The sequence below is a fragment of the Mobula birostris genome, chromosome 26, assembly GCF_030028105.1.
Source record: "Mobula birostris isolate sMobBir1 chromosome 26, sMobBir1.hap1, whole genome shotgun sequence".
In the NCBI taxonomy this organism is placed as follows: Eukaryota; Metazoa; Chordata; class Chondrichthyes; order Myliobatiformes; family Myliobatidae; genus Mobula; species Mobula birostris.
The window spans coordinates 29,363,131-29,372,912 of NC_092395.1; positions in this window are offsets into that span (position 1 = coordinate 29,363,131).

The following is a 9,782-nucleotide window of genomic DNA, read 5'->3' on the forward strand; positions in this document are numbered from 1 at the left end:
AAATTAATCTACAAGCAATTAAAAGCTTTTGTATCTGAAGCAAGGAGCGAGAGAAGCAAAAGGTATGAATGATTTAAACCTAACCTGGCAGGTATCCTGAGTTATTAGAACTATTGTCAGCTGATGTCAGCCTCAGCCTGTCCTGGGAGTTGCAGCTCGTGCTCATGAACAGAAGATTGTGCGTAAACAGGTGCAGATGAGTGAAACAAGGAGCAGGTTGGACTTGAACTGGGAGGTACGTTACTACATTGCAAAATAGCAGCTCTGATTCACTAACCCACCTCTTTGTTCTTATCATTCTGAGTTAATTAATGGATATTCATTGAACAAGTGAACATTTCACTTTCTTTGAAGTGTACAAGGTTCATCTGTCAGACTCCAGGCCCCCAATATTCTGTAAAATTCAATAGTCATGCTTTGCAGCATGATATGACTTGGATTTAAAGGGAAAGAATTTTCCCATACCTTGTTGGTATGAAAAGGCCACCATTGGAATTTTGGTCTGGTCAAACCTGTTTTTTCTCTTGCATTTTGTTTTATTGATGGTTGCTTGAAGAAACTATTCACAAAAAAATAAAGATGAGGGATAAATCTGCCTAAAGTAATTTTGTGTATAAAATTATTCCATTAACTATATATTCACAAAGACAAAAAGGTGCTTCTTTGATATTTGATATTTGCTGAAGAATTTAGATCTTGGTAACCAAATCCTCAGTCACTGCTGTATAGTGGCAAAGGTGTGCATTTATAAAATGCCTTTAATGCAGCAAAATGCCCTTTGGGGGTTCACAGAAGCATTAACAAAAAAATTAATACTGTGTATGTAAAGAGATTAGGGTGATGTTTAGAGGTGAACAGTATTGAAGGAGGAAAGAAAGGTGGGGAGTTTTACGAGGGGTGATTGATAAGTTCGTGGCCTAAGGTAGGAGGCGTCAATTTTAGAAAACCTAGCACACTTATTTTTCAACATAATCCCCTCCTACATTTACACATTTAGTCCAGCGGTCGTGGACCCTTCTTTGTAGAAATGGTCCACAGCAGGGGTGAATGATAAGTTTGTGGCCTAAGGTAGAAGGAGATGATTTATTAACATCAAACTTTCTGCATAATCACTCAGAGAGTTGAACTGCACGTGCATGTAACGAGAGCGTCTTGGACCTCCAGGTGGTCCACAGCAGGGGTGATTGATAAGTTTGTGGCCTTAGGTAGAAGGAGATGAGTTATACAGCTCTCGTTACATGCATGTGCAGTTCAACTCTTTGAGTGAAAATGCAGAAAGTTTGAAATTTCTCCTCATCTTCTTCTACTTTAGGCCACGAACTTATCAGTCACTCATGCTGTGGACCACTTTCTGGAAGTCCAAGACACCGACTTCTACAAAGAAGAGATCCATATACTCCATGACCGCTGGACTAAGTGCGTAAGTGTAGGAAATTAAATGTGCTAGGTTTTCTAAAATTGACTCCTTCTACCTTAGGCCATGAACTTATCAATCACCCCTCGTAAGAAAGGAATTTGAGTGTAAGGCATTGGGAATTGATAGTACAGTCAACAGTTAAAATTGGAGGCCAAAGTAGGAATGAGAGAGGTTAAAGTGATAAGAGTCTCAATCTCAAACCTGTAGACGTCTGATAAGTGCTCTAGAAATTGGGCACCTAATCAACAAATAAGCATTAGGAACTGCTTCTAATGAAAGAAGAGCTTGGGGAAGGAAAAGTTAAAAGAAGTAGTACTGGATCTCTTGAGATTGCATTGCAAACTGACTTGGGAAGGGAAAGGGATATTGGTGGAGATGGAAAGTATTTCAATGAAGGACTCTTCCTTTAATGGGCTGAAAGGGGAGGATGCATCTGATAGCATCACACTGGAGATATCAGAAATTGATGGGACTTCTGGGGTGGAGGGTGAACTGGGTACTCTGCAGTTGTGTAATCAGAAGCCCTTGGAATGAAATGCGTCAAGTTGTTAAATCTCGTGCTCTGGCTTTGCACATTGGCAGGAAGGGACATTTGTGCTAATTTCAGTGTTTGCAATTTTAGATTGGGTTACAATCTTGGAATGTGGCAATTTAGAGAGTGAAGAGACAGTGGCAATGAAAAGTTGGGTGTTAGCATCCCTGTTCACCCTGTTAACATGAAAGCAGCTCGCCAAACAAGTTTAAAATACAGTGCAATTTATATATCAAAATAACCTTTATTCATATTATAAACATATAAAGAATACATTGAGAAATGCCTTTTCATTCTTACATTCATAAACAACCTGTTAACTAGTGTTAGATTTCATTTTTTAAAACCCAAAAGCAAAGCGGTCCCCCGGGGTGGAACCCTGCTAAAGTAATTGAGAGGCTTCTTCACCCAACCCTGGCCCGTCCCTGTCCACTAGCAGAAAAGCCCTATCCTGTGCTTTTCCCTCATGGAGCCCTTGCAGTGGCTGCACCAAGCCCCAGTGCATCCCTCTGCACGTACTCCCGCAGCGTGGAACGTGCCAGTCAGCAGCCTTCCCTCATGGGCATCCCCAGGCGCCGGTGGTCCAACAAGTTTCAGGCAGAGCAAAGGGCGTCTTTCACTGAGCTGATGGTCTGCCAGCTGCATTTGATGTGTGTGTGCGCGTGTGAGTATGTGTGTGCGCGTGTGTGTGTATGTGTGCATGTGAGTGTGTGTGTGTGTGCGCGCGCGTGTGCGTGTGCATGTGTGTGTGCGAGTGTGCGTGTGTGTGTGCGCGTGTGCGTGTGTGTGTATGTGTGCATGCGCGTGTGCGCATGTGTGTATGTGTGTGCATGCGAGTGCGCGTGCGCGCGTATGCAAGTGTGTGCACACACGTGTGCGAGTGTGCGTGTGTGTGTGTCTGTGTGTGCGAGTGTGAACACGTGTGTGCGTGTGTGAGTGTGGGTGCGCGCGCGCGTGTGTATATGTGTGCGTGCATGTGTGCGCGTGTGTGTATGTGTGTGCGTGCGAGAGTGTGCGCACGTGCGTGTGCTAGTGTGCGTGTGTGTATGTGTGTGCATGCGAGAGTGTGCGTGTGCGTGTGTATTTGTGTTCACGCATGCATGCCTGGGAACAGCCTGGAGATCAGAGAGCCCTTTATCATGCAGCTGCTTGAGATGAACCATGACACAGGCCCGTCCATCTTTTTCAGTCTGATTACTTTTGTCTCTCCTCTTGGTGCCTTTGACTGATGGTGGATTGTGGATAATATTTAAATTCCACCACATTTAAATAATTTTTCAGTGGAAGGGATAAACTCAGACAAGTCAATCAGCATTGACCAAGGCACTGAACTCTGATATAGTGAAGCTATTCCCAGCTCAGATAACCTTGCAAAGTTGTCCTCATAAGACTGATACACCAGAAGGATGTAATCAGACTCACAGAACCAAACTGTATCAGACAATTCTATTTCAGTCCATGGGTGCACCTAGCCCAACCACTTGGACACAGGCAGTGCGGTGTCGTACAGGCAAAAGGAAGCAGTCCTCACATTACTCAACATTGACTCCAGTTGTTACGTACTTAGTATTTCAGTAATATTTGAGGAATCTTGTATATATATTGGTTGATTAAGCATTCTTGTTCTTTAAATAATTGTAATATATTTATACAGATTATACGTACAAATATATGAATTGCATACATCATCCTGCTACCATGTGACACGTGTGTGCATTGTTCAACGACAAAGTTACATCCATATTTTCGGACTCCCATGTTTTTCCTTGAATTGATTTAATGTTTTGGAAGTTACAAGACACAGCATTGGCAACAAGGTATTTTTATAACGAGCCCGAGATGACTAGTGACCTGTCAAAGTGGAGCGAGACGTTCGAACTGAAATAAAATCTGTGAGGAACGGTCAAATTCAAAAGAAACAGCCCAGCACATGCAGAGGCATCCAGTTTTTAAAAAAAAAGGCATGAACAGAAGAATTCAGGGTTGATAAAAAGTGAGTACTGGGTGGCGATTCATTACTGGATGAATCATCAAAAATAGAAATGGCTGGCTACATTGGAAAGGTAGACGAGTTTGATTATTTGACAGGTAATTGGCTCATGAATACTGAACTATTGGAACAGTATTTTGAAGCAAACAAAATAGTCGGTGAGAAGGGAGTGGCAATTTTGATAAGTGTATTAGGTTTAAAGGCATACAGTTTAATTCAAAGTTTTGATTGCCCCATCCAAACCATCAGAAATGTGTTTTGATGATATTGTCAAAGTAATATAGGAACACTTAGAACCAAAGCCATTGTTGATTGCAGAATGCTTTAGGTTTCATAAGTGGAATCAAAAGGAAGAGAGTCCATTTCAGCATTTGTGGCTGAATTGAAGAGATTGTCTGAGCATTGTCAGTTCATTAATGGGCTTAATGATGTACTGAAAGATTGTTTAGTTTAAGGAATCTTCAAAGAAAGCATTCAAAAATAGCTCATACAGAAGCACAACTTACATTCAAAAGAGCAGTGGAAATCGCTGTTTTAGTGGAAACCGCAGACAGAGATATAATTGAGTTGTAGACAAAAATATATGGACTGCACAGGGAAGAGAAAAAGCTTCAAAGTCAAGTTGCAGTTTCAAAAAGAGCACTAATCTGCACGCTGTTGATGAAAGCTCTGATAATGATGAGAGTAACACAGAATTGTGTAACCTTGAGCTTTATAATGTGAAAATTAACAATAGACAAGCACTATGGTTTACATCTGAAGTGATCGGCAAATTAATTAAAATGCAATTGGATATTGGTTCGGCTGTTTCAGTCATTCCACAAAATGAGTTTGAATGGTATTTTAAAGAAACCAAACTGAAGCCTGCAGATATCCTACAGAACTTATACTGGATAAAAGATAACTCCTGTGGGAATGACATCCGTAACTGCTAAATACAGCAACCAACAAACCAACTTGAGCTTATTTGCTGTAAAAGCAGAAGGATCAGCATTATGGGGGTGTGATTGGCTGAGAAAACTACAGCTTGATGGGAGATCCATCCACCATTTGCATGCCACATGCCCTGCAATGAAGCCAACTGAAAGCGATTTAAGAAATGTACTTGATGCCACAGTTGACTTCATGACAAACACCATGAACCACTGCACAACAGAGGACAAACAGGTGTTGGTGCCAACCTTTGTGCCTCTATTTGGAGGAGCAACACCTCATATACCGTCTGGGTAGTCTCCAGCCCCTTGCTATGAACATCGAATTCTCCAACTTCTGGTAATTCCCTCCCCCTCCCTTCCCCTATCCCAGTTTCACTCTGCCCCCTCCCCCAGCTGCCTACCACCTCCCTCATGGTTCCGTCTCCTTCTACTACTTAGTGTGCTTTCCCCTAATCCTTCTTCACCTTTCCTGCCTATCCCCTTCCTGCTTCCCCTCCCCCACCCCTTGATCTTTCCCCTTACTGGTTTTTCACCTGGAACCTTCCAGCCTTCTCCTTCCCACCCTCCCCCCACCTTCTTTATAGGGTGTCTGCCCCTTCCCTCTTCAGTCCTGACGAAGGTTTCCGGCCCGAAACGTTGACTGTTCATTTCCACGGATGTTGCTCGACCTGCTGAGTTCCTCCAGCGCGTTGTGAGTGTTGCCTCTGTTTGGAAAGCATATTGGATCAATGAGGGACCAAAGTGTAAAAGTGACGGAAGGAATGGTCTGACCACAACAGTTTTTGTGGGCAACGCATCTGAGAAAGCTTCTGGTATGTTAATCAGGCAGTTACTTGCAAAATGTGGCTAGGGTTTTAGCTGGAAGAGAGTTCTTGGAGCTTCAGGAAAGTTGAAAGCATTCAGCTTTTGAGAGTACAAAGGACCAGGACCTACTCTGTGTGCGTTAAGGTTATTGCATGAACTTCTTGTAAAAATAGATGCAAAGACCAAAGCCCAGCTGAATGAAAGGAAGGACAAATAGGAAAAGAGTTAATGGAGATACAAAAACAGAACATTTGTCAGATAATTTTGTGGATGAGTAAACCAAGAAGAGAGGTCAGATCAGAAAGGGAGCAATAGAAGGATTAATAAGAGAATACTACAACTTCAAGGCACACAAACTAGAAGGGAAAAAAGAAGACAGGTGAGAAAATCTGCAGATGCTGGAAATCCGAGTACACACACAAAATGCTGGAGGAACTCAGCAGGCCAGGCAGTATCCATGGAAGAGTACTGGAGAAAAAAAGATGAAGTTAGAGCTAAGAGGTGGGGAGGAAGAAACACAATGTGATAGGTGAAACTGTGGGGGGGGGGGGGAGTGGTGAAGAAAAGGGCTGGGAAGTCAATTGGTAAAAGAGATACAGAGCTGGGGAAGGGGGAATCTAATACGAGAGGACAGATGGCCATGGAAGATAGAAAAGGGGGAAGGAGCACCAGAGGGAGGTGATGGGCAGACAAGGAGATGAGGCGAAAGAGGGAAAAGGGGATGAGAAATGTTGAAGGAGAGAGGAGTGGGAGCCACTATCAGAAATTTGAGAAATCGATGTTCATGCCATCAGGTTGGAGGCTACTCCTCTGACCTGAGTGTGACTTCATCGCAACAGTAGAGGAGACCATGGGTAGACGTATCAGAATGGGAATGGGAATGGGAAGTGGAATTAAAATGGGTGGCCACTAGGAGATCCTGCTTCTTTTGACATCACCTGCCCTACACCTCCTCCCTCACTACCATCCAGAGCCTCAAACAGTCCTTCCAAGTGAGGCAACACTTCACCTGTGGGTCTGTTGGGGTCATATACTCTGTCCGGTGCTTCTGATGCAGTCTCTTGTATATCGGTGAGACCTAGATTGGGAGTCCGCTTCGCTGAGCGCCTACGCTCCGTCCGCCAGAACAGGCGGGATCTCCCAGTGACCACCCATTTTAATTCCACTTCCCATTCTGACATGTCTATCCACAGTCTCCTCTACTGTCACAATGAGGCTGCACTCAGGTTGGAGGAGCAACATCTTATATTCCGTCTGGGTAGCCTCCAACCTGATCAATTTCTCAAATTTCTGGTAATGCCCCCACCTGCCTCTCCTTCATCAGTCCCCATCTCCTTTTCCCTCTCCCACCTTACCTCCTTGCTTGACATCGCCTCTCTCTGGTTCTCCTCCCCCTTTTCTTTCTTCCATGGCCTTCAGTCCTCTCCTATCAGATTCCCCCTTCTCCAGCCCTGTATCTTTCACCTATCAACTTTCCAGCTCTTTACTTCACCCCACCCCCCCATTTCACCTATCAACTTGTGTTTCTACCTCCCTTCCACCCCCCTTTAAAATCTACTCCTCAGCTTTTTTTCTCCAGTCCTGCTGAAGGGTCGACTGAACTTTTTTCTATAGATGCTGCCTGGGCTGCTGATTTCCTCCAGCATTTTGTGTGTGTTGCAAAGGTAGGTGGCTCCCACTATCAGAACCACTTCCTGCAGTCTCAGAATCAACTCCTATACCACCACACAGGAGGCCCCAGAACCTGAAACTGTCTTCACAGCCACAAGTCTCACCTGCCAGACAGAGTGATCCCCCCTGTCAGGAAAGACGTTATCCCACAAAAGTAAGAAATTGTCCACAGTGATTATATCTTTAAGCCTGAATGTGACAAATGCTGTGGATGTCTGTATACAGTAGTTGTATTGCGTGTATATAGATGAGATGCATTCTGTATTGAGTTGGAATGTACACTTAAGCAGGGAAGAGTGTTGTGTACAGTATTTGATATTTCAGTAATATTTGAGTGATTTTGTGTGTGTGTGTGTGAGGCACTGAGGATCAAATGCTTATAAGTAATTCATTTACATAGAAACATAGAAAACCTACAGCACAATACAGGCCCTTTCACCCACAAAGCTGTGTCGAACATGTCCTTACCTTAGAACTACCTAGGCTTACCCATAGCCCTCTATTTTTCTAAGCAGCATGTATCCACCCAGGAGTCTCTTATAAGACCCTATCGTATCTTCCTCCACCATATCACCGGCAGCCCATTCCATGCATTCACCACTCTCTTGCGTAAAAAACTTACCCCTGACATCTCCTCTGTACCTACTTCCAAGCATCTTAAAACTGTGCCCTCCTGTGCCAGCCATTTCAGTCCTGGGAAAGCGCCTCTGACTGTTCACATGATCAATGTCTCTCATCATCTTATGCACCTCTATCAGGTCACCTCTCATCCTTTGTCGCTCCAAGGAGAAAATGCCTCCAAATAGAAAGAGGAATTGAACACTATATCCGTTCAATTTTGATCTCCTACTGCATCCACTCAGGGAAGAGGTCAGGTGGTAAAAAATTAGTCTTTAGTCACACTAATAATACAATTTCTCTGCTCTTTGTTCTTTTAAGCACTTAACTCTTGTCTTTTACTGTAAAAAGTCTTTTACAACAGATGGAGTCCCCCCCGCCCCACTTCTGGAGAAGCCCAAAACTAGAATCATAGAAACAAACGGGCACAAATAAATCCAAAAAGGAAATTCAATGGAAACTTTTTAAACTAAGTATTTCCTACCCTTGGTCAAATTGAATTCTATAAACACATTTCAGGAAAAACAACATGTAGAAACAGTGACTCAGTGGGCTGTATGGTATCCTGGTGTTTTGTAGTATTCTAACAGGGATCGTTGAAATAGAGATTGTGGAGCATAAATGTAGAAGACAAGAAGTTTTTTTTGGAGCTGTAGATTGTATAGACAGACATTGGCGTGGTTAACACACACACTTCTGGCTGCAGTAAAGTATCTGCTCTGGAGGTGCAGCTCCAGCATGCTGAGTAAGTCTTCGTCAGCATGGCTGATAAATAATTATCCAGAGGTATTGTTCCCTAGTCGCCTCCCTGTTGCTGGCTGAATAAGATAATGCCTCTTTCATATTGTTTCATTTTCAAAGCATTCAACAGTGTTCCAGTATAATAGGATCCAGTAAACAAAACCTACTGCTTAAATTATTAACTTAATCTGAAGCCAACCCTCGAATTCATCTTGTCCAATTGTCGAAAGGTACAAGTGATATTTTTCAATTAGAACTGCTATGAAAGGTTTCAGTTATGAACTGTATCTTGGTACAGTGTAAGTGAACTTGTGAGTTATTCGGAGGAAAAAAATCATCACATCCTTGCATGCCGAGAGAAAAATAATATAATCCATGCCCTTTAGATCAGGTTATGGCAGGATTCTGATACTCAGAGCTGTACTCAAGTCAGAAATAAACAGAAACAGTACGTGTGAGATGATCAGAGAAAGAGCATTGACAGGAAAGTAGTATGATGCAGAAAGAGCGCCTGTCAGCTGGCCTCTCTGACCAGTGATTCTGAACACCATCCCACCTCTGGTCCTTTCTATACAAACCTTGAATGTGGTGGTGGGGGGAAACAAGGCACACAGAAATGCCCTGCTCCCATCTGGTAGAAGATGCCAGCAGCAACTGGCAAAGGCATCCCCAGTCGTCTCTCTGGTGATTCAAATGCTAGATTATATGCAGAAGGTATCCATAAATCAGGTGTTCGTAACCCTGGGAGGACTGGTACAGCGAATAATATGAAGGAGTAAAGTAATATATTCTACAGATGACCCCTACACCACCTTCCGGTAAGATGGCACTGCGCTCAAACGCAGCGGCCTCTCCAGGGTCAACCAAAAGTGGTTTTGTCTTTTTTTAAAAAAACAGTCCATTGCAAGACAACGCTGGACATTAGGAACTTCAAGTACTGCAGGTCTACCCCATCAGTGAGTTGCTCGTTGGCAGGAGCTAGACTTGGTGCGGACTGTTGCTGTCTGCTACAGAAGCGCATTGAAGTCAGTGTACAGTCTAGCGTCAAGTGATTGTCTTGGATATTTATCACTT